The sequence below is a fragment of the Tiliqua scincoides genome, chromosome 5 (genome assembly GCF_035046505.1).
Source record: "Tiliqua scincoides isolate rTilSci1 chromosome 5, rTilSci1.hap2, whole genome shotgun sequence".
Classification (NCBI taxonomy): domain Eukaryota; kingdom Metazoa; phylum Chordata; class Lepidosauria; order Squamata; family Scincidae; genus Tiliqua; species Tiliqua scincoides.
In genome coordinates, this window is record NC_089825.1 from 85454727 (window position 1) to 85480977 (window position 26251).

Consider the following 26251-nt stretch of genomic DNA (forward strand, 5'->3'; position numbering starts at 1 on the left):
AGGTGGAGGAAGAGGAGCCGTCAGACCAATTATCCAAATTCCAGTTTCCTTTCAAAAAATTATCTTAATTTTTTGTTTGGAACTCCAATTCTCAATGATAGATGCTTTTGGATTGGAGGGGTGGAGGGTGGGCTTCAGAAAACAATACACGTATGGAATCCAACAAGCTGATACGTACCACCACCGCTATAAAGTTCGGCAGTAAGTTTTAAAATTTAGGGGCTTTCTTTTTAAAAGCGGCCATTTTCAAATGTGGTGCTTACTCCCTCAAAATCCAACAGTTTCAAATAAATTCTGATGGGTTATACAGAGCTGTGCAGCCCAGCAGGCAAGAAGGAACACACAACAGTAGTTTACCACCAGAACCTGGGACACTCTCATGGAAACAAATGAAATAAAATCCCAACACAGGGTATCTAGACATCAGCCCTTCCCTTTTATGAGGTTCAGGTCCCAGACCTAAAGTGGCCCAGTGCTGGGGCTGAGCCCAGCATTTTGTGGCACCCAGTGAGTAAGGAGCGCTGGCGATGATCCCATGCCAGTCAGGTGGCAGACCCAGCACCAGCAGGAAGAGAATGTGCCACTGCTGGGGTGGGTAAGTGCAACTGCTGGGCGATAGTGTGGCCTCTTTAGGGCGGGACGAGGGCAGGACAAGGGCGGTGTGAGGGAGGAATTGGGGCAGGAGGGGGTGCTCTGCTCCACCAGATCCTGAACTCTGTCTCAGATCAGAAGGCCTGACATGGTGTCTCTCAAGTCCACACTGGCAAAATAGCCGGCACAGACTTGAGAAGCCTCATTGCGAGGCTTGGGGCTTTTCCCAGGGGAAGAGAATGACAGGAGACTTCTGGTGGCTTCCTGGCAATCGATGGATATAGTGGTAGCCACTTTGGCACTGCTGCTCCATTGGGTGCCTGGAAGCTCAGGATTGGGCTGCCTGAGGGTTCAAGATTCTACCTTTTCCACTGGCTATTCCAAAGGTGAGAAACTTAGTTCAGCCGCCTGGACTTCCTTTCAGCCATGATCACGTGGAGAGGCTCAATTAACGGACAGGCATAAGCCAAACTGAGCAAGGCACCAGCTTTTTCCTTTTGTCCCATTGTTCTAACAGAGTCAGATGTGAGCCAAACTGGTGGTGTCAAACCACATCCGAGGTTAGGCTTTTCCTGAGGCCATGCATGTTACAAAGGTCCTTAAAGCAAAACTGCACAGATTGGTTAAAACAAGTCAGCACCAAATTATACAACTTGGGTTTCCTTTTTAGGTAAAGGGGTTCCATTCAGGGAAAAGACCATGGCAGTTAAATAAAATCAAACAAAAACCTACCTAACGTCAGCAGTAAAATTACAATTGGTGGAGAACCCACTACAGAAGTAGATGCAGTAGTTGTATCTGCTTAAGAGGGATAGTTACATCTGATACATCATGCAGCCCAGAAATAATTAGAAGAACTGGCCTAGCAACAGCAACATAAGCAAATTTAACCAAATCAGTATGGAATAACAGGCACCTGTCAAGAAGCATGAAAATTAAAGTTTTTAAGACCATTATTCCTACTTTACTATTTGGCTGTGAGATCTGTACTATAAAGAAACAAGATCAACAGAAAATAGACAGTTTTGCCACCCGCTGTGTATGTAAAATAGTGGAAGTTAGGTGGTGGCAGCAATGGAGAAACAAAGATACATGAACCCAAGTAGATGAGAAACCACCTTCAGTGCAGGTTTTCAAATCTGGGTTGTGCTGGTTTGGCCATCTACTGCATATGGTCAATTCCCGTCTAGTCAAGCAAGTATAGGATGCCAAAAATAGTGGGAAAAGACCAAGAGGGAGATCAAAGAAAGATGGTTAAATAACATCCTGGAGTACTTGAAATATGCAAAATGTGGTTTACCAACTGCCACACAATTTTGTCAATATCACATGGAATAGCTTAATATCCTTGAGGATGCTGCTATAATGTTTCAACAGGAACTTGTTTTATAACATCTCCACACTCTCTCAAAGGGAAAGGTCTTCCACCAGGATGTGCAAAGCAGCAAGGAGAGAGCCAGTCTGATTTCTCTTGGAAAGAGATCAATGGGATTACAAATCGATGGGATTACAAATCAACAGTAAGGCCACACCTGGAGTAGTGCATCCAGTTCTGCTCGCCACACCTCAAAAAGGACATATGGAAAAGGTGCAAAAGAAAGATGATTACTGGGCTGGGGCACCTTCCTTATGAGGAAAGGCTACACCGTTTAGGCCTCTTCAGTCTGGAAGAGAGGTGACTGAGGGGGGACATGATTGAGACATACAAAACTATGCACAGGAAGGATAGAGTGGATAGAGAGATGCTCTTTTGCCTCTCACATAACACAACAACCAGGGGACATCCACTAAAATTGAGTGTTGGAAGAGTTAGGACAGACAAAAGAAAACATTTCTTTACTCAGTGTGTAGTTGGTCTGTGGAACTCCTTGCCACAGGATGTGGTGATGACATCAGGCCTAGGTGCCTTTAAAAGGGGATTGGACAAATTTCTGGTGGGAAAATCCATCATGGGTTACAAGCCATGATGTGAATGTGCAACCTCCTGATTTTAGAAATGGGCTATGTCAGATGCAAGGGAGGGCACCAGGATGCAGGTCTCTTGTTATCTGGTGTGCTCCCTGGGGCATTTGGTGGGCCACTGTGAGATACAAGAAGCTGGACTAGATGGGCCTACGGCCTGATTCAGCAGGGCTGTTATGTTATGTAGACATTCCACAGATAGGCTCCTCTCACTGATGGCACCTTTTCTCTCAACAAGACATGCCAGATTTCTCTTAACAGCAGGTCAGAGGAAAGGGTCTTTCCTGATGCTGTTCTTCATCTCAGTGACATTTTCCTTCTTCTTTGCCCTCATAATCTTTGTCCTCCTTTGTCCACACTGATGCTTTATCCTACCAGCCGTGGTGACCCATGTGATCCTGTGCATGACATTGCAACAGTGCATCTTTAGGGTGATGACATAACAGGCATTCTGCAGCAAAATGACATGGGTTGCCACAATTCATCAGGATAAACAATGGTGCAGGTAAAATGAGGCTGAGGACAGTGAGAGAAAAGAAGTAATGAAATGGTGCTGAGAAAAAAGCAGCAACCAGGGGGACAGGAGAGTGTCAAATGGCATTGAAGCAACATCAGTGATTGGTGAGATGAGTTATTTCGTTCAGTTGTTGGTAAAATTATTTGCTACTCCTGCTAGGGCAGGAGGTCTGGTCTAGAGTGTTGAGCCTCCATTTGCCTGAAGATAACATCCGAAGGTCGCCAGTTCGAGGCCACCTGCACCGTGCGACCTTGAAGCAGCTGACAAGCTAAGCCGAGCTATTCCATCTGCTCTGAGCATGGGAGGATGGAGGCCAGAATGTGCGACCAGATCAAGAAAGAAACATCTGAATGCTGTGGTTTCTTGAAAGACAGAAACCTTCTTTCAAATTGTAAAAATTCCTATGGGGTATAAATTGCCTGCCTATGTAAACCGCCTTGAATAAAGTCTAAGGAGAAATCTGAGGACCAAGAAAGGCGGTATAGAAATACCTGTATTATTATTATTACTTTCATAGCAAATATCAAAGCATCATCAACACAGGCCACTGTTCTTTACAGCAGCCTGGAGGACACCCCCTTCCCACAAAACTGGGAAAATTTGATGCATACATTCGACATAAACCAAAATTATATTTTCCTTTTCTGGCCTTTGGAAGTACTATACATGGTAGATTTTTTTGCAAGGTAAACTGAGATGGAGCCATGCAAAGTTATTCATCTTGGTAACTCTTGTCAACAGGTCTTGTTACTACACCTTCAGAAGCAGAAATGCTCAAAGGTGATATCCTCTTCCACCCCCACCTGCAGCAGGTGTTTTAATTCAGGTGTTTTAATTCATTAAACTATGCAAAAGTTCAGAACAAAACGTGCATGAAAGAGGTGGTATCATTAGCACAGAAAGAGCTTACGCTCAGGGTGTTTTATCTTCCTGGCAAAACACTCCAGGACTTGACTAATGAGGCAATGACATGCAGGCAGAGCTCTGAGAAAGGTGACTTGCAGAGAGTCTCCGAGCTAAGTGCAACAGCAGAATAGAGGAAAGGACCAAACATTCATTTAGCATGATTTTCTGCCCACAAGCTGGATCACTCACCCATCCTGTGCCCTCTGCACAGATTAAACTACAGGCAGCCTGCTGGTAACGCAACATGTCACAGGCACAGAGAAACCCAGAAACAGGTTTACCCTACCTCATTTGCTGTTAGAAACAGGTTTGTGTTATTTACTGGAGGTAGCATGAATGGCTGGTGGCATGGCAGCAACTGTTACCCTGCACATGCCCGATCTCGTCTGATCTCGGAAGCTAAGCAGGGTCAGGCCTGGTTAGTACTTGGATGGGAGACTGCCTGGGAATACCGGGTGCTGTAGGCTTATACCATAGTCTTTCGAGACTGAAGGTTGCCAACCATGCATGGCAGGCCTGATGTATATAATGAAGGCTTTGGGGGTTCATAGAGGCTCTCCGCATGTTCATGTGTATGCAATCTGTCTAGAGCAGGGGTGCCCAAACCCCGGCCCTGGGGCCACATGCGGCCCTCAAGCCCTCTCAATGTGGCCCTCAGGGAGCCCCAGTCTCCAATGAACCTCTGGCCCTTTGGAGATTTGTTGAAGCCTGCACTGGCCCGACGCAACTGCTGTCAGCTTGAGGGCAACTGTTTGACTTCTTGTGTGAGTTGTGGGATGAGGGCTCCCTCCACTGCTTGCTGTTTCATGTCTGTGATGCAGTAGCGGCAGCAAAGGAAAGGCCAGCCTTGCTTTGTACAAGGCCTTTTATAGACCTTGAGCTATTGCAAGACCTTCATTCATTCATATAAGTTCATATTTAATATATTCATTTATGTAAATTTATTCAAATTTATTCAAATTATAAATGTAAATTAATTCTTTTTTTCCCCCGGCCCCCAACACAGTGTCAGAGAGATGGTGTGGCCCTCCTGCCAAAAACTTTGGACACCCCTGGTCTAGAGAAACCGGGGGCCATGGCTAGCCAAATTTTCTAGGAACTTAGATTACATTTGGACTGAATGTGGAGTCCAAATGGTTTGGCTTCACATGAACCCCACATGGACTGGAGTCCAAGATGAGGCATCTGCAAACAATGGCATGGTATCAGCTCCCTGGGGTCACTTGTTTGAAAGACCAGAACTGTTCTGGACTGTGGTGCTAGTTTCACAACTTGAACTGCGGATCCCTCATTTTGGTAGCTGCCCTAGAGATGCAGGAAGCAGAGAACCAATTCTGACTTGCAGGTTCCCACAATACACACTTAATAGTTGCCCAACACCTTGGGTGGCAATTTGGGAAAGGCTATCGCATCAGCATCATGTAAACTTTTTGGTAGCATTGCTTTTACTCAGATGAGTAGGGGATTCAAGGTTCAAAGCGATGATCCCCTCACTGAACCATGAAAATGCAAATTAAGCTTTGCAAGAGCTGAGTTGCAAGGTCAAACCACAATGCCTTGGAAGAACTGCTTTGTAATTTAGAGTACATAGAATAAATTCATATAGCTAGCTTGTCTTCCATGAATCAAACTCTCACCCTGGCAAACTAAAAGGGAGGGGAGCACAAGGACACTGTGGGGCAGGTATTTTTTTCCTAGCATATTGCAGCTTTCTCTGTTGGTCTTCAGAACCTGCCTAGAATTAAAAAAACAAACTAAAACATATCTACCATGTAAGCAAAGGCCACAACATTGGTAACATCAACTGGATTGAGGTGTCACGGTATAAAACTTAATCTACCATTGAGAAACGTAGTCTACCATAAAAGCAACAGCGACAGTGGCAGATATACGAAACCACAGAAGCCCCGTGAGATGATTTAATGTTCTACAAACAAGGAAGCCGCAAGCTTGTGCTCTGCTGCAATGCACGGGGTGACAAGGGCCGTGATTACATTGCAGCCAGTGAGGCGGAGAAACACACACAATATCTGCACAATTGCAACAAGCAAACCCTTGTTTTCTAAAGATCTAAATGCACTTCTTGGAACGGAGAGAGGTTGTGCTTCTGATCTGGGAGGAACGGGAATGAGAAAATAAATCCATCTCTATCCAAACTTAGAATCCTGTACATTATCGTGACAATTATTTCGGAGGCAGTGTTTGCATTTGCTAGGGTTTGCGTTACCCGGTGCGGGATGCCAGCGCGCCACCCCCCATGCAGTGGGCGGGGCAACACCCCAGGTGTTGGGCGTGGTGATGTACCATCACTCCGCCCCCACTGGTTTTTTGGCTGTACCTTTTGATAGAACAAAGAAAGAACACATTCTGCATAAAATTACGCATTGATTGATATATAATATGATGGTATTATTCCTCCAAACTGTGATTTTAGTGATTTTGGTCACTAGTGGTGTCACACCCCTTACTAACACCTTATTGCAGCAGTTCTCAAACTTTTAGCACTGGGACCCACTTTTTAGAAGGACAACCTGTCCAAGACTTACCAGAAGTGATGTCTTGGTGGAAGTGAAATCATCAGGCAAATTAAAATAAATAAGTATAAATAATTAAAGTAAAACAAATAATTAAATAAGCCAACCCTGGTCCACCAAGTGAATTTCCTCTGTAGCCTGCCTGCAATAACACCCTCTTCCAAAACCAGTAAGGTTTTCTGCCCTACCCAGTGCCCAGTTCAATTTAAGAACTTCTGTTTAAACCAGATCACTGTCAGGATCCACTTGGCTTTCCAAGTCTCAAAAAAGTTTAGCTGAAGCCTCTGTTTTGATCCTTTTTGGTGGGGGAGGGGGGGAGACTGCCTTCTGGAGCACTTGTTTAGCTGCAGGTGCATAGGATCAGGACTATTCTGGTAGCCTTGCACTCTCCTTCACCTGATCTTCTACACCAGCCAAGGCACAGTTGCTTACTCGCGAGTAAACGCAACCGTGAGGCTGTTTCGCTTTCCATAGGGCTCAATACATTCATCTGCTTGGAGGGAGGGACTTCTTTCTCAGGTGTTTTTGGGGGTTGCATTCATTGGATCAGGACCATTCTGGTGTCCTTGGATTCCTCTCAGCCTGCCCTTTCCAAAGGACTAAGGCTCGTTCGCTTACTCACGAGTAAGCGCACGATATGGCTCACTTTCACTTTCCGTAGGGATCCTTGCCTTTTTTGTTCTCCAGTTTTTGGCCATAACTTTTGATAGAAAGGAGATATTTCACTCAGGTTTTTTGCATTGCATTACGCTCAAAAGTCCCTATCCAACAGTATATAATATGATGGGGTTGCTCCTAACCACCGCGATTTTAGCATGTCATCCCTCCAGTGCACGTCACCCCCCCGTGCACGTCACCTAGTGTGGCCCACACACCCCTAGCAACGCCACTGTTCAGAGGTTGTCCTTGGATATTTCCATGTAACTGTGAAAATCCCTCACAATGTATTTCTTTGAAGCTTCAGAAGGCGCACAGTCTCCAAAGAACAAAGAAGAACAAGAGAGACAATATCTCTATGCGCAAAATGGAGCCTCCACATGCAGAGACAATGTACCTCTAAATACCTAGGATCAGAGATGGGGCTGTTGCTGTCATGCCCTGCCATTCCTCAAACTGGATGTTATAGACTTAAGAATGTAGGAAAAGCCTTGCAGGTTCAAGCCAAAGGTCAATCCAGACTAGCATTCTGCCTCTAACAGCAGCAAAATGCTACCGGGACTCATATGTGGCTATCCTGCTGGAACTGGTGTTCTGGTGGTGGTATACATTTTATGGCATTGCAAGCATCACTGTGAAAGCATGCTGAGCTGTGCATCTTTGGGCTGCTGCCATAGGCAGTGGGGAGGGCGCTGCACATGGTGTTGGCAAAGAGGCACCCTGTTGACATTGTTAAGTTGCCAGGGTGGGCAGAACGGGACAGTTGGGAGGACTGGGGCAGAAAGGGGGGAGAGCAGGGGGTATAAGAGATGGGAGGGGTGGTACCCAGAGTGGGCAACTTGCTCCAGATGTTATCCCTTCTGCAGCCAGCCGATACGCCCCTTTTGTCTCTTTGGACTTGCCCCAGCTAAAGAGCTGGTGCAGGTTCGAGGAGACGCATTAATGGTCAAGGGGCTTACAGAGGGGTAAAGGAAAATATTTTCCCTCCCCCAGCATAGTATACAGCGCAGCCTGTTTTGGTATAGCTGCATGCTATGGTGGTGGAAAGGATAGGATTGGTCTATATTAGAAGCACAGCTATATCACTGCTGGAGACACTATACAGCCATTGCAAATGGCACTCCAGAACCGTGCACAGGGGTTTGCTTCTGGACAGGCAGGAGTGCATGGGAGGGCAGGGAAAAATATTCCTGCCAATGGTGAGTCAGCAGGGAGGGAAAAATGAGGCAGAACAGGGGGAGGGTGGGAGGCATGTTAGAGATGAGAAGGAGTGGCACCCAGCATGTGTGATTTACACTGGATGCAATCCCTTCCGGAAGCAGCCGTCACACCTTTGTCTCCTTGGACTTCCACCAGCCAAACAGCTGGTGCAGTTCCAAGGAGACTCAATGGTGATTGGGAGGCTTATGGAAGGGTAAGATAAATATTTTCCCTTCCCCCCAATCCTCCCAATCGGCCCCCCCCCCCCACTATAGCATGCAGTGCAGCATGTTTTGGCACAGCTGCAGGCTATGGGGGAGAAAAGGATAGGATTGAGCTCACAGAGAATGGTGCAGGCAGAAGCCCTCTGTGTTTGTCTCCAGGGCCTGGTATTCAGAAACATACTGTTTATGCCAATAAAGGTGGAATGAATGAATGAATGAATGAATGAATGAATGAACATACTGCCTCTACACATGGAGGGCTTCTACCTGCATCTTTACACATTTCAGCTATCCACTGTCCATGGCACAGTTACCCAGACATGAGGACTTGAGATTCAAAGACTCGACTGAAGTCACAAAAACACTAGTTTTTCACAACTCGTAAGAGACTTGAATCGCGCATGTCACAGACTCCGGCACTGACTCATGGCAGTGACTCAGAAATGAATCTTGACTCGTATAGAATCAAGTCCTGACTCTCTTTAATATGTGTGTGTGTTTGCTTGTTACTCTCCCCCCCCCAATCATTTCCATGTTGCCCCTGAAGACCTTATGAGTGATCTGGAAGCCATCTTTCAGATCAATGGCAGCAGCAGACAAGGTGGGAGGAGGGTAGGTTTTTCTAGGAGGTGGGGCTGGCAGGTTGAGGGGAGGCTGAAGGCTTAAGGTTTTTTTTTCATCAAGGAGTTGACTCATTTGTTGAAATGACTCGGAACTCAAGTCAAAATGACTTCAGATTTTCCACGAGTTATGTTGTGACAGTGTGTGCGATAACTCATGACTCAACTCGAATCGGGGGTCATTGACTCGAGGCTTGACTCGAGACTTGGCGCTATGACTCTACAGTTACCTTCTCTTTGGTGGTGAACAGAACGGGGCTGTCTGGCTGTCTTTTCCATAATCCAATGAAGTGACTAAAGAAAGAAATATTCCTTAAAGCAAGCACTGCTGCGGTTTATATAAAATAGAGATGGCATTTATGAGCGAAATACCAATATTGATGTTTCCAAAGCCATTTCTAAAGTGCCTGAGATTAACACCTCCTAAATCAATAAGAATATACGCAGCGTTGGGGTTTTGCTCCACTGAGTTGTGGTCTGTGGATTTGAAAGCAAACAGGAAAACAAGAAAAGCAGACACATACATCCTCCCTCTTCCATTATTTCAAACAGTTTAAGCATGTTTTGTAGTCAACAATGTGCATAGTTTTGTAGTCAACAATGGGTTTCCTAACAGTTACTAGCAGAGCCACTAACAGCCCAATCCTATGTCTGTCTACTCAGAAGTAAGTCCCATTGCATTCCTAGGGCTTACTCCAGGAAAGTGTACAAATTCTATGTACACTTACCTGCGTTGGCTCAGTCATGTCGTGAGAATGGATGATGGCCGGATCCCAAAGGATCTCCTCTATGGAAAACTCATGCAAGGAAAGTGCCCTACAGGTAGACCACAGCTGCGATACAAGGACATCTGCAAGAGGGATCTGAAGGCCTTAGGAGTGGACCTCAACAAGTGGGAAACCCTGGCCTCTGAGCGGCCCACTTGGAGGCAGGCTGTGCAGCATGGCCTTTCCCAGTTTGAAGAGACACTTGGCCAACAGTCTGAGGCAAAGAGGCAAAGAAGGAAGGCCCATAGCCAGGGAGACAGACCAGGGACAGACTGCACTTGCTCCCAGTGTGGAAGGGATTGTCACTCCCGAATTGGCCTTTTCAGCCACACTAGACACTGTTCCAGAACCACCTTTCAGAGCGCGATACCATAGTCTTTCAAGACTGAAGGTTGCCAACTGGATACCTGGGAGTAAGCCCTATTGAGTACAGTGGGAATTACTTCTTAGTAACAAGCATAGGATTGTATTTAATACAATGAAGGAAAAAGTATTGTATAATTCACAATCTGTTGTTACCCAAAGGTGTTCACAACATAATGTACTTTCCCAGCATAGTAGATGGTCAGTGAGTTGCATACCAGATCAGCTTTGAAGTTTTCCCACCGTTCATTCATTCTCAAGGTCTATGTTGGGCTCTTAATAAGCTGGCCCATGAATCTGCTTTCAATATCCTGTATGTCTGCTTTCTGTGCTTTTTGCTGCAATAGACAAGACGTCCTTCATTACATTGATGGAGGTGCTATTTATTATTACAAGGGTCATAAGAACATAAGAACATAAGAACATAAGAACAGCCCCACTGGATCAGGCCATAGGCCCATCTAGTCCAGCTTCCTGTATCTCACAGCGGCCCACCAAATGCCCCAGGGAGCACACCAGATAACAAGAGACCTCGTCCTGGTGCTCTCCCCTACATCTGGCATTCTGACTTAACCCATTCCTAAAATCAGGAGGTTGCGCATACACATCATGGCTTGTACCCCATAATGGATTTTTCCTCCAGAAACTCGTCCAATCCCCTTTTAAAGGCGTCTAGGCTAGACGCCAGCACCACATCCTGTGGCAAGGAGTTCCACAGACCGACCACGCGCTGAGTAAAGAAATATTTTCTTTTGTCTGTCCTAACCCGCCCAACACTCAATTTTAGAGGATGTCCCCTGGTTCTGGTATTATGTGAGAGTGTAAAGAGCATCTCCCTATCCACTCTGTCCATCCCCTGCATAATTTTGTATGTCTCAATCATGTCCCCCCTCAAGCGTCTCTTTTCTAGGCTGAAGAGGCCCAAACGCCGTAGCCTTTCCTCATAAGGAAGGTGCCCCAGCCCCGTAATCAGCTTAGTCGCTCTCTTTTGCACCTTTTCCATTTCCACTATGTCTTTTTTGAGATGCGGCGACCAGAACTGGACACAATACTCCAGGTGTGGCCTTACCATCGATTTGTACAATGGCATTATAATATTAGCCGTTTTGTTCTCAATACCCTTCCTAATGATCCCAAGCATAGAATTGGCCTTCTTCACTGCCGCCGCACATTGGGTCGACACTTTCATCGACCTGTCCACCACCACCCCAAGATCTCTCTCCTGATCTGTCACAGACAGGTCAGAACCCATCAGCCTATATCTAAAGTTTTGATTTTTTGCCCCAATGTGCATGACTTTACACTTACTGACATTGAAGCGCATCTGCCATTTTGCTGCCCATTCTGCCAGTCTGGAGAGATCCTTCTGGAGCTCCTCACAATCACTTCTGGTCTTTACCACTCGGAAAAGTTTGGTGTCGTCTGCAAACTTAGCCACTTCACTGCTCAACCCTGTCTCCAGGTCATTTATGAAGAGGTTGAAAAGCACCGGTCCCAGGACAGATCCTTGGGGCACACCGCTTTTCACCTCTCTCCATTGTGAAAATTGCCCATTGACACCCACTCTCTGCTTCCTGGCCTCCAACCAGTTCTCAATCCACGAGAGGACCTGTCCTCTAATTCCCTGACTGTGGAGTTTTTTCAGTAGCCTTTGGTGAGGGACCGTGTCAAATGCCTTCTGAAAGTCCAGATATATAATGTCCACGGGTTCTCCCGCATCCACATGCCTGTTGACCTTTTCAAAGAATTCTATAAGGTTCGTGAGGCAAGACTTACCCTTACAGAAGCCATGCTGACTCTCCCTCAGCAAGGCCTGTTCGTCAATGTGTTTTGAGATCCTATCTTTGATGAGGCATTCCACCATCTTACCCGGTATGGATGTTAGGCTGACCGGCCTATAGTTTCCCGGGTCCCCCCTCTTTCCCTTTTTAAAAATAGGCGTGACATTTGCTATCCTCCAATCTTCTGGTACCGTGGCTGTTTTGAGGGACAAGTTGCATACCTTAGTCAAGAGATCTGCAATGAGGTCACTGTTTTCATTTCAGTTTATCACACAGAATGCACATAACTTGAATGGCAAACCTTCTGTAGAGTCACATCTTACCACTTTCTAGACTGTGGACACACTTCCAAACTGGATACAGTTCAGGAACAACTAACTGGTCCTTCCTGTTAGCAGAGATGCCCATGATTGGTTGATCCTTGAGGCTATTGTGAAGCCTATTTCCCCATTATTTAGAAAAGCAACTCTAAAATATCCTGGAAGATTGGCTTTAAAAATATGCTGAGTAAATGTTTAAAGGGATAAGCATGCCAGGTGCCTAGGGGGAAAAAATGTTTTAAAATGCCAAACACCTGCCTGAAGCATTTTGGGGAGGGATGAAAAACTGCAGTGGATTTTTTCCACTGAAGTTGGAGCCAGGCACATGTAGCAGGAGGAGAGTGGAGGTAGGAAAAAACAGAGTTCATCCCACAGTAGAAAAACCTACACCCATTCCTGGAAGGAAGTTATGCTTGTCTTACCCTAAGACAGAGAAAAAACTTTCACCTAGGAGCAAAAGATAAACTCCCAGAACCTCACTGAGGACATTATTCCTCCAGTAGATATGGGTAGACAGGCCATATTTTAGACTTAAATGCCTGACCTGGCAGGGTAGAGAGAGGGTCCCATTTACTGTATTCGTAAAACTCACCTATTCTACAATAAATGGAATGCTTTATATACTACAATACTACCCCAACAAATTATATATTTACTTACACTCAGTAGGTCATGGCCATCTGTAGAGATGCTCAGAGGCAAAGTCTCCCTTATTATTTCTTCCCATGTTCCACAGATGGGCTCTCACATTAAAAACAGCTTCTGAAGTGAAGCCCCTGTAAGGGCTGGCTCAAATTAAACCCTCTGGAGACCTGAATTTTTCTACAGCTCTGCCCTGCCTGGAAGCTTTCTCCCTTAATCCTAGATAAGTGAGAACTGATATTAATGTGAGAGAGCAATCATACATGCCCAGAGGCATTGTTCTTTGTTATCATATTGCAATTCCCCCTTCCTTTGCAGCATGACATTTGACTTGTTTGCATACGTCATCATAAATTACACTTGCTCATATTCATCCTTTTCTACCTAGGGTTATCCATTTTTGTTCTCCCCCTTTGTCTCCTGCTCTGTCAAAATGTAGATGATAAGTTATTGTTATGAATAATAATAAATCACCAACATCAATAGGGGGGGCAAGTGGGATAATATTTGACCCTGACCAGTGTTATGATTCTGCATTCCAGAACTGGGCCCTGGGAAGGAAGGATTAAGGTCTGGTTGAGAGACCCGTATCAAATTAAGTCCTTTGCAAAAGACAATCCAATTTGCAAACTATCAAGAAGGGATAAAGATTAAAGTTCTCTTTTTGGTCTCTCAGAGCTGACATTGTGGTGAGGGAGGGAGGGGAAAAAAGAGGAGGAGCAGAATTCATTTCCATATAGCTCAAAGATAGGCCTGTGAGTAAGGACTGACCGTTTTAATAGTCTCTTTTCTCTTCACTGCCTGCATTTTCTTGCCCTCTTTTCACTGGGGAAAAAAATAGGATTAGAAATTGCTGTGAAATCTTGCAAAAGGGAAGGAGAGGGCTGTCAAAAGGGATGGACATGAAAAGCACCAGCCACACATGATCTTCTATGCGCTGGTTAACATTTACCACATGGTGATAATGTGGTGGCCTAGAATCCTGATACCTTTGGGGTGGTCTTACTACTCCACTTGGTTAAATGGAGCAAGGAAATTCATTCATCTTGCTCATGTTTCAGCAAGACCCTTGGCATGTATATGTAGGGCTGGCCCATCCAAGAGGCTGGTTGAGAGAGTTGGCTCAGGCAGCAGATCAGCTGGGGTCACCCACCTTCACCCACCCACTCATCTCCACTGTCGCTGCTCTTCCTCCATCTCCCTGGATTAGAGAAAGAAGTGGGGTATGGAAAGGGAGACCTGTGAAGGAGCGGGGATTCCCATCAGAAAAGAGAGGAAATGTCCCTGTCCAATCTACCACTCTTCTCGCCTCTCCTCTTCTCTTTCTCTTTATATGTCTTTCACTTTTTCAATCCAGGAAGTGAGAGGAGCAGAGGCTGACACATCACCTGGATTTTTGTAGCAGGTAGCAGCACTGCCTCAGGTGCTACAAGGGCTTGGGCTTGCCCAGCTTCTATATTTGTTGAATTTCCTCCTAGATCATTTTCATTATTGAAGTCCAGAATGACTTTGGGTCTCTGACATCCACTTGTCAACACCGGAAAATTCCCATGAGGGAGATATTGGCTCCTTTGCCCTGACCCCAAAGCCCCACTTCTCTGCCTCCATTACTTGATTCAGGATGCAAAATAAAGCCACAATGTCCAGGTTAGATATTGAATCAACCCCTAATACATGCTAAAAGCAAGAACATTAAAATGGTTCATACGTACTGTGCTTGAAAATGTGTGATGGTAAACGTATGTATTTATTGCACTGTGTTAAGTTTGTAGATTTATATCTTTCTTATGCTACCATGTTTGTAAATTCTTAATCCTGCTGTCATCTGTTCTGCTTAGCTTCCTGGCAAAGGAGTTAGAGTCTTGGAAGGCCTGCTTGGAAAAATCTTGCTTAGGTTACAAAAAGCTGGCCCAAAATCACTGGCAAAGGTGCTGAAGTCTTTCAAGGAGTTCGGATTTGCTACAGTCGCTCAGGCTTTTGAAAGCTTACCATAATTAATTAATAATGTAGTTTAGGAAATGTCTGTGGCTGCAAAACTGATTAGACAAAAGATACAGTTCAGGGATCAGGTTCCAAAGAGGGAGGGAGGGAGGAAAAGCAGCCTTCCACCAAAAATATGGTGAATGGACTATGAAAATGGCAAAGAGCCATTTCTGAGTTGCATGACCATCCCTATAATCTGAGTGTGTTTTATTCTGCTCCTGGAAATGCATGCAGTATTAGAACCATTCCAAAGGACAAGTGAATAGCACAAGAGATATCTAAGTGTTGCTTCTTTGTTGTGTGGGTTGCATATGTCTTCTGCCATGGAATTGCATTCTGTTTTGTCAACCCTCAGTGAATAGCATATGACTCCTGGGAAAAATGTAATTCTTTCCCTAGTGGGTGAGGACATTGCAATCTGGGATGCACTCTGGATTAGAGGTGCAAAATGGATACTGGATAGGGCCTGGACACAGCACCTCCTATCCATGCTGTGCTCTATGAGCCAAATATTACCATTTCCCCTGAAAAGAGAAGCAGAAGTGGACTAGTCTCAAGGCAAAGTGTGCACACTTACGTCTGGTCTACACATGCAGCAGAATAAAATGAGATGATAGGGTCCTGAATGGATTGTACAACTGTAGAATGCAGGGTGTGTGTATGTTTCTTAAGATTCTTCTACATATGCAAACCCAATCTTACATTGCAGCTCAACACTGCAGTCCCAGCTTTGCATGTTGAGAACTCTACCAGCAGAGAAACCTAAAGGAGATCACAACTGCACAAGGAGAGAAGAAGCTGATGGCTGACTTCCCATCCATTGTTTATCTCTACTTATCTCTCTCCTTAATGGAATAATCTGTAGGAATTGAAGCAGGGAGGAACAGGGAAAATTAGCCACTAAGGAGAGACGTAAGTGAAGATAAATACAGAACAAGGCAGCTATCAGCATCTAATTCCTTGATGTATAAAGGAGATGCACTCCAAGTTCCTCTGCCTATAAGTGGAGGACACTTCAGAATTCTCAATAGCCCAATCTTACCGAAGCCCCCTCCCCATTTTGATGCAGTTGCACCAACAGAGCGCAAGCTGCATTCTGCAGAAAAGGGCAGTCACAGAGGCCTCCATGAGGTTAAGGGAACATTTGTTCCTTTCCTTTTGGGTAAGCCTCCACTTCCTTGACAGGTATACTCAGAACTGCACCAGTTCTCTGGCTGGTGCAATTCTGGGTAGGCTGCCAGATATTGGCAGAGCTGCTGCCACTGATAACTCCCCCTCAGGGCCTAGGAGAGGGGGGGTAAAGGGGGTAATTTGTACCCAGGCCCAAGGTCAATAAGGGGGCCCAGGAGCCAAAGGAGGGGGCCCAGAAAACGTCCTGGGAAATACATTTTCCTATCTACTCAAACTTGTTGCCCGCACAGGATGCTGGGGACACTACCACGAGTGTGTGGCTGCAGCTACTGGCAAGCCATATATGCTGGGCTGAGGAATGCATACGTGACAGTCCTTAACACAGTGTCAAATCTGGGAGGAAACTGGCCTGCTACAGTAGTTCTTTGGCTTGTGGACCCACTTAGGAGTGTATAGGTTCACACATTCTAGTGTGAGCCTAGATAAGATGATGCTAATTTTCTGCACTATTTTCTATATTTAAGAGATGTTAAGAGTGTGTTTGGTTTTCTGTATTACTGTCTCCAGCTGCTGATGCCACATGGGTGGGTAGAGCTGGGCTCCAAAGACTTTTTCAGCTGTCTCCACCTTCCCACCCTGTTTTGTTCCTCTCTGCCCCCACTTTGCTCCCCCATCACCACCCTACCGCTCTGTTTCACCCCTCCCCCTTTGCAAAGGGGTCCCAAAGAAACTTTGTACCCCCTGATAAAATTCTTCCCAGAGGCCCTGTTCCCCCTTCCCACCCTCAATATATCTCCTCTCTGCTCCAGTCCCCACCCCATTCTTTACTGACCCCTCCCATTCTGTTGACTCTCTGTACCGCACAGAGGCATCCAGGATTGCTATGTCACACAGGCGGCTGTCATTCACTGGGTTCAGCAGCAGTTTGGTTGAGTGCATCAATGCGTCGTGTCGCTGAAAAGGCCACAGGACGGCTGGGTCATGAGTTCTAACAGGGCAGTGGCCTGCTAGGATTGGGCCCCAAGCCAGGCTGCTATTGTGGAGTGAGCTTAGCTTGTAGCCCAGCGCTTAATCTTTAGAAGGATCCCTTGCCTAGATGACACTGACATTGGACTTCTTCAGACTTCCATAGGCTAGTTGAGTCTAGCCTAGTGTAGCCTAGCCTTCTTCAGACTAGACTAGGCTAGCTGAGTCTAGCCTAGCCTAGCCTAGACTCACATAGTCTTAGGTGAGTCGCCTCTTTTCAGTCCCAGCATTCCTCCCCTTATGCTCTGGAGCAGAAATGGTGAGGTGAATCTCCATATTCTTGGAGGCCTCTCTATTCTCTGGGGTCAGTATGGCATTTTAGCATACAAGCTGACCTACTCTTGATAAAGTTCTTGCCATCTTTGTTACAAGTGGGGTCATCGACCTTAGGAAAAGTAGATGAAATCGGTCCATGGGGCTCCCTAAACACACAGAAATTTCATTCTAAAATCATAGTTTACTGCTTACAGTGAAGGTGTCACAACTCAAGTTTAATTGGAAGCTCCACTCCTAAGTCCCAGTTGTGTGGAGCTGCTTCTCGGGTTACACTATAGTGGCAGAAGGCACTCTGCACATTCTCAGAGCTGCTCTATTAGTTCCTCATGTGCTCCTGGGCCAAATACCTGGACGAAGCAGACGATAGTGCTGATCTGGGCTCAGATTACTGCCCCTATGTACTTCCCCCCTCAGTTCTTACCATAACAATAATTTAAACACACACAGACACACAGAAATCCTGAGAAGGAAACTTGAATGATAGAACCAGAAAAACAATGACAACAAAGCAGTTTCATGCAGAAATGTATAACTGGGGTGTTTCAGGAGTGTGGATTTATCACAGCCTTATCTATGCTCCACCTCAAAAAACACTTTAGTGGGCTTTTGGCTTCCATCCAGATCAGATGGGTTCAAACTTCAAACCATTCATCCACAGGACATTTCCTGACATTTGGAAATTGATCGGCTGCTGTCTGCAGACAAATTAGAAGGCTAATCGACAAGCAAAAAGAATGCCAACGAGCTCTGCATAAACCCTTGGGCCCAGACATTTCATTCATGACCCACTTATACTAAAATACTTTAAGCTGGAGTGGTCTGATTGACTTCACAGGAACTTCAGTGTTCAAAAATATCAAATGTTTGGGCTTAACTAGGGCTGCAACCTTATCCACACTTTCCTAGGAGTAAGCTCCATGGAACATAATGGGACTTACTTATGCGTACACCTGCATAGGCTTGCGCTGTAGGTAGTGATGAGCTGAGGAGAAAGGTGAGAATGTGGATTAACTTACAGCGCAGTCCTGAACTGCACATGGGCCACTGCAAGTCCCATGTGCCAGCCCAGGAAGGTTGCAAACATGCCGTATGGCACATTTGCGCCTCCTCGGTAGTTGGCAAGGCCAGCGCGCAGCGAGCCTTGCGTTGGCCTGGCTGGTTGGCATTCCGGGGCAGGGGAAGGGCAGGCGATGGGCAGCCCCAGGGGTGGGTGGGCAGAGAGTGGTAGGCCGGGCTGGGATTCATCAGTTATGCTGGATTCCAACCCCCGATCCCGGGGAGTTTGGAGCATCTTGAAGCCACTCCGCTCTCGTTGGACTTGCGCCACCTCACAAGGAGGTGGCGCAAGTCTGAGGAGACCCAAAGGGGCCAGGGCATCTTGCCCAGGGGTAAGGGGAAAAGTTTCCTCTTGCCTCTGGCTGAGCCAATTCTGGCCCCTATCCTGCGCTGCCTGGCTGGCCCCTATACAGCTCAAGTGTCTTGGCTTGCCTGTTCCAGCGCAGGATAGAATTGTGCCCTAAGACATTTCAATGCCTGAGAAAGAAAATTCAATGGACCCCTGCACCACCACTAGATGTCAAAGAATACAATCCAAATTTTTAGCTGATTCGGAGTCCCATCATACCATCTGTCAAAATAAGAGACTGAATTCCAGTCCCAGAATCCTCAGATTGGTTTTCCCTTTGGGTACTAGACTGCAGAATTCACTTCTGGTGTTCAACCTCCATCACAGCCTGCAGGTTAAGTAGGGGTTAACAGGCACCAGATTCTTAAAACCAAAACTGACACCATCTGCTTAAATCATCATTCACAGATGTCATTCTCCTTTTTTACCAACAGGTGCATGAATATATTAGTGCCAAAACAAATTCCCCTCTTGCTCAAATCCTCCTTGGAATTCACCACTGCTGATTGTGCTGTCAGGCACATGTCAAATGCCTGAAGTTCCATATTTGATATTCTTTATTCAAGAACTGACACTTGGCAATGGAACAGCCTTGTCACTCCTGTGCGCCTCTATCGACTGCTCTCCAGGTGGCAAGTGAATGTTGAGTTTGGGAAGGCTAAGCACTGGGGCGAGAGGCATCAGGGTCTCCCCATCCTTCTGTGCTAAAGACATGCTCTAGAAAAGGTAGTTCTATAGCACTGGAAAATTAGATAGCCTGGGATTCCTGTTAGGCTCCCCAAACCATACTGGTGCACTACTTTTGAAGACCATCAGTGCCATTTAGAGGGTAGACCAGTGTCCGGTTAATGGTACAGGCCAGTTTCATATAAGTGGGACAGTGGTGATTACTGGAATTTGTCAATGATTGGCATATTTTGAGGAAAGCACCTTAATATCCCTAAATCCAGTATTCACCTGCCATCTATGGGGTTTGCATATGCATTTGATATACATACAATGGGAATGTGGCAGAGACGAATAAAAGAGAATAAATTTTTAAAAATGCAAATAAGTCAAAGAAAAATAAATACCTTTGCTACCACATTACCTGGAGATGACAATGAATCCAGCAGGTTTCTGGAACTTTTCTTTATGAGTTTTTATGCTCCTAGTACAGATGCTACCTTGCGCATCTGAAATTTCATCCAAACATTTGCTTGTTAATTTTATTTATTTATATTTTTCACTCTTTTTTAGTATCGCCCTTCCTCCAAAGAGCTCAGGGCAGTGTACACCACCGCTCCCCTCCTTTTGTTCTCACAACAACCCTGTAAGGTAGGTGAGGCTGAGAGAAAGTGACTGGCCCAAGGTCATCCAGGCTGAGGGGGGATTCAAACCTGGATCTTCCAGGTCTAAGTCCACCTCCCAAACAACCTGGCTCTCCCTAATTGGTCCTCCTTATTTAAACCTCATCTCAAAATGATTTGTAAATTAGCATCAGAAGAGAAAACCAAGCCTGGATGCATAATTATTCATTGTTAAATAAGGACCCAATTTCATAAGTGGCAGCTTCTGCCTTAATACCTGGTACTCAAAGATAAAATTTAAGAACACAGTATATACAATCTCCATCAACTGGAATGGGGTACATAGGCATTTCCCTTTAAAATACACAGAAGTGGCATCTGGATAAAGATCAGGCCCTGCTTCCATGCATTTTAAAGGAAAATATGGTTACATTTCCATTTGCATGCCTTCTGCATAAGTATTTTTTACTCTGGTACCTAATCATGCAGTTAAAACAATTAGGAACGTCTGCCATACTGAAATACATGTACCAGATTGGCACAATTGCTGCTATGAAGGAGATGGGTATAGGAGACCCTAGTTCAAATCTTGCACTGCCATAAAGCATGCTAAGTAGTAAGATTGCTACATTTCTTCTGGGCGGAGGTTCTGTGTAGGGTTCTCACTTGCAGGTCCCAGAGTTTCACCTGGAGTTTCAGGGGTTGAGCCATCTCCTCAGAATCTCTAGGGGCAGGAGCTAAAGCTCAGTATGAGCAACTTGCTATTTTCTGAGGTTATTTGTCTTCTCCTCTCCGCACTGGGCAAATCTCTCTCTCTCTCTCTCTCTCTCTCTCTCTCTCTCTCTCTCTCTCAGCAGACCTTACTTCATACATAGGTATGAATCTTTGAGTTAAAGAAAAACACAGCACTTCATACGTGGAAGGATACCACAGAATGGGTGAAAATAATGTGTTATATATCCCTAATTTCTGTTTCTTCCATCTATCCTATAGCCACAGCAGGAGTTTCTTTAATTACAGGGATTAAAGCCATCACTGAGAACACAACTGCTAATCAAACACTAAACAATATTAATGAGGCTGGCAAGATGCCCAGAATGTGGAATGAATGGAATTGGTGGGAGGAGGCAATTTCCATCAGGGGGCCAGGAGTCAAACATGGTTCCTAAGTAAAGTAGCAGTCACTGAACTTCTTGAGTCTTTCTTCACAGACTCCTACAGCTGTAAAGTTAAGCCTGATCTAGAAAAGGTGCATAGTATAGCCCTCCTGGAGTTGTGAACTTGATACAAGGATGCATGTTTATATATCCCCCCCCCCCCGAATGCTAGGGCTCTTCCTGAGCATTTTGGGGACAGGGAGTTAGTGAGAGAGGGGCTTCCAATCATGAAATCCACTGTTTGTATTCGGTAATGGGACTTTTCCTTTCATTCATTCATTCATTTATTTATTTATTAACACACGCAAACATACAAACACATGACATATATTTAGGAGTGCTAAATACCATATACCATAACTAATTAATCGTACTATATCTCCTAATCTACTTACTCATCTATTTCTACCTCTTCTTGATTTATCCATTTATTTATAAAATATACAATAAATTTTCCCTAATGCCCTATACTATATTTTCCAAATATTCACTTTCTACCAAGCGTAAACTAACTTCAATTGCTCATTAATATTAAAACAAAATAATCTACTTACCAAAATTATCACCTCAGCTATTTCAACTCCAATCTAATTACACTTTTTTTTTCTTTGACATAATAACCACATATAAAACCATTCTTCCACACATTTACATTTCCAGCTATATTTTTAAAATACATTCTAATTCATATTTATCAATTTCATACATATTCTTTTTTTCAAATAAATTTGGACCATTGTTATTAGCTGAATAAATCCTCCAATTTTCTTTAACCCTCAGATTACGCCTCAGGGTTCTTTTTCTTTCTTACTTTCAATTTTTTCTCCTGTAATATCTTTAATAATTTATCTCTATAACAGAATCTGATAGATCCACGCTTTCTTATATAGGATGTGTTCATTCTTCCAGTTAACTGGGATATATTTTCTCCTTTTTCAACAAATTTTGTGATTTGTGCACTCCTGTTACTCTGTCCATGTTATCTTCCTTAATCTCCATCAACGCCTCTTTGTCATCCTGTTGATCATCCTGTTGATTTTGCTCCTTGTCTGCTTTTTCACTCCCTTGTTTATCTTCTGCTTGCTTGTTCACATCCAATTGTTCCTTACACACATCTATCTGTTGGGAAAGAGTCTCCAGACTGGGTTGAATCTGCGAGGACCAATTCAGCTGTTGTTGCTCCATAACAAGCAATCTCTCCATATTAATCAAGATTTTCTGTATCCACATTTCTGGAACAGAGTCCATTTTGCAATTTCTCTCTAGTCCACTAGATGTCCACAACATATTATTCTCCTCACTTCCACCATGTCATTACTACTCTGCCATCTGCATTCCTTACATACCTCTTGCAGATAACAGTCCACTGCGGTAAACGGAGAGAGAAACAAAATGAAAGAAAACAGTCTCACCATCTCTGGTGCAGAGAAAACAAAGCTCTTGCAAATCTAATGAGAATTATATTTATATCCAATTATGTCCAAGAATAATTGTGGATTTTAGTTCACACCCAAGTTATAGTTGTAATTATAATCCACCACCAATTTATTCAACGACAGAGAAAAAGAGCACTTTCAACCTCCTTAAAAAGTCTCTCGTTAACGCCTCCAATATATCCAGGGCTTTTAGCCAAATCAGTCAATCAGAGCCAGGGACAATATTATAAATTTTATAAATATTTATATTATAAATATTATAAATCTGGACTTATAAATTGGTTGTTAAGACTTGCTGCATGCACTAACAGCAAAAAGGCCCTGGGTTTCCAAAAAGGCGTCTCTTTTTTTTCAGAAATGAAATATATATTTGCTTTAGTTTCATTATGGGTCAGATGGTGAAGAAGAGCTCCAGCCGCCAAATCATCCCCTTTAGGATTTGTACATATTCATGAGCATGCAAAGTCTTTGAGTGTCAGTCCTCCGACACCAACAAGGTGTTGCTCCCTATGATTGCAGACTTTCACTTCTTACTTGCCATCATGAATGGTGAAGGAGGCTAAAGAGGGAGAAGGAAGAGGCTGGGAGGCAGGTCTTGCCTTGAGCCTGCACATAGCGCTCACTAAAACCATTCTGTGCCACAATGCAGTTCTTGAAATGCCAAGTAATTCCAAAAACCCAGAGCACCCCTAAACATGTATCTTCCCTTCATCTCAGCATTGATCCACATACTTCCAGGCTGGGGGAGGGGGAGTACTTCTAGGCCAGGAGCTATGAGACTGAATCAGGTTTGGATCCTGGCATCATCTCTAGAAATTAAGTGCTGCTGCTGTGAGGAGAGGAAGGCCGATTAGGCTTTTTCAGCACTGCACAGCACATTCTGCCCTCACTATTCACTCAGCAGGAGGCATGTTCAAGGTCTGGAGCTTGGCGGATTCACTGCGAAGCCTGCAATGTCTTTAGCTGAGTGCCAGGATTTCCAATCTGCAGTCCAGACCGTGCTACATTATTACATGTCCCTCTGCAGTGTTTGTGCCTTCTGACTGCTCTTCAGCCTTTCATAGGATTGACTACAGAGAATATGAATGTAAGAACAGCCTTCTGGAATAAGAGCAAAGGTCTGTTTAGACCAGCATGCTGTCTACATTCATGGCCAATCACGTGGCCTGGGGAAGCTCACAAAACAGTACCTGATGGAATCAGCCATCAACCCTTCCTGTTTATCCCCAGCATCTGTTCATGAGTAGTATTCAGCTTCTGAACTGGGAAGTTCTATTCTTAGCTATTATGGCTAATAGCTACTGCTAGACGTATTCTACGTGAATCTGTCCAATCCTTTTAAAAGCCATCTGTGCATGTGGCAATGAAGTCTACACACAAACGTTTATTGTGCGTTACATGAAGAAATGCTTCCTCATGTGTGTCCTCTACCTGCTGCAGTTTCATTTCCTTAGATGACCCCATATTTTGGTGCTTTGTGGGGGAGTAATTTATTTCTCTCCATTCTCTCCATGCCGTTCATAATTGTATAAACTCCCATCAATTGTATAAACTCCCATCAATGCACATGCCCAATCTTGTCTGATCTTGGAAGCTAAGCAGGGTCAGGCTTGGTTAGTACTTGGATGGGAGACCGCTTGGGAATAATGGGTGCTGTAGGCTTATACCATAGTCTTTCGAGACTGAAGGTTGCCAACCATCAATGGTCATTTTTTAAAAAAATCCAGCACCCCTCTCCTTCTTGAGACTGCCTTTGTCGAGAAGCTGCAACAACCAATTGTTCACTTTGGCTGTTCTTTCCTGTGCCTTCTACAGCTCTGAACTGTTCTGGGAGCCTTGCTGGCAGAACAGCAGCGCAAACGTGCTTTCAATAAATGTGTTCTGGAGGCTGGAGTGATCAGAAGTGTACAAAGCACAGCATGGAGTCACTGGTGTGAGCAGCACAGTGTAGTTGATGACCAAGGAGCACAGAGACCCCTTGCTGGGTGAACTTGGACTAGGCACTCTCAATCTCTCAGCCTACTTTAGTACGCAGGGTCATTTTGAGGAGGAAGTGGGGAAAGGGATCATTTATGCTGCCTTGGGTTTCTTAGAGGGAGGGTAGGATAGAAATGTAACAAATAATTTTTAAAGTATTCTAAAGGTGGCCATTTCGTTTTCAGACTTTCCTAATCATTCCAAAGGCTGCATTTGCTTTTTTAACGGCTGCATTATCCTGAGTAGACTTCTGTACTGCAGTGAGTCATGGACTCTTCGCTCACAACAGGAGAGGAAACTGAATGCTTTCCACATGCGCTGCCTCCGACGCATCCTCGGTATCACCTGGCAGGACAGAGTTCCACACAACACAGTCCTGGAACGACCAGGAATCCCTAGCATGTATGCACTGCTGAAACAGAGACGCCTGCGTTGGCTCGGTCATGTCATGAGAATGGATGATGGCCGGATCCCAAAGGATCTCCTCTATGGAGAACTCGTGCAAGGAAAGCGCCCTACAGGTAGACCACAGCTGCGATACAAGGACATCTGCAAGAGGGATCTGAAGGCCTTAGGAGTGGACCTCAACAGGTGGGAAACCCTGGCCTCTGAGCGGCCCGCTTGGAGGCAGGCTGTGCAGCATGGCCTTTCCCAGTTTGAAGAGACACTTGGCCAACAGTCTGAGGCAAAGAGGCAAAGAAGGAAGGCCCATAGCCAGGGAGACAGACCAGGGACAGACTGCACTTGCTCCCAGTGTGGAAGGGATTGTCACTCCCGAATCAGCCTTTTCAGCCACACTAGACGCTGTTCCAGAACCACCATTCAGAGCGCGATACCATAGTCTTTCGAGACTGAAGGTTGCCAACAACAATATTATGAGCTAATGTTCCGAACAGATTTCTACAACAGCTATCACTACTCAGTCCCACACACCCTCTGCTTCACTTAAATCTTCATGTTATTGTCCCTCATTTTCCTCTTTTGTCCCTCCCCCAGGAGGAAGCCACTTCTTCAGCAAAGCCTGTTCCCAACCAAAGCACTGAAACAGGCTCTTAGTTCACCTGCTCTTCCACTGACTCTCCCCCCTTTCCTAAATAACAGTGGTTCCCAAACTTGTTAGAGGCTGCTGTCTGATTTATAAACATCAAGATCTGTCTCTATAATGGCAATTGGGCAGCAGTACTCCCCACCCCAAATATCAGCTTGTTGAACCCTTGATGCACACAGGCTAATCTGCCTTGTCAGTTTCGCAAGCCTCTAAAAATTGGGTCACTAACCACCAGTGGGTCCCGGACCCACAGTTTGAGAACCGCTGCTGTATAATACATGATGCTACCTTACAATGCAGTGCCAAGTTGCTGGGAGTCCTGGGGCAAAGGCCTGCACTGGGCCCACCACTGGCACTGGTACTGAGGGTTCAGCAATTGACTTGGCCATGTGGGCCTTCTGGTGGACATAAGCCCTTAGCTAACACTCATTTTGGTTGA

At 45.1% G+C, this 26251-nt stretch overlaps 1 protein-coding gene and 1 pseudogene across 1 annotated transcript in view; one reads left to right on the forward strand and one right to left on the reverse strand.

The window, feature by feature from the left end:
- Positions 1–26251, reverse strand: part of LOC136651116 (acid-sensing ion channel 2) — a 471153-nt gene that overhangs the window by 269203 nt on the left and 175699 nt on the right. The gene's annotated exons all lie outside the window — the stretch shown is intronic.
- LOC136654767 (5S ribosomal RNA) lies at positions 4327–4443 on the forward strand (annotated as a pseudogene).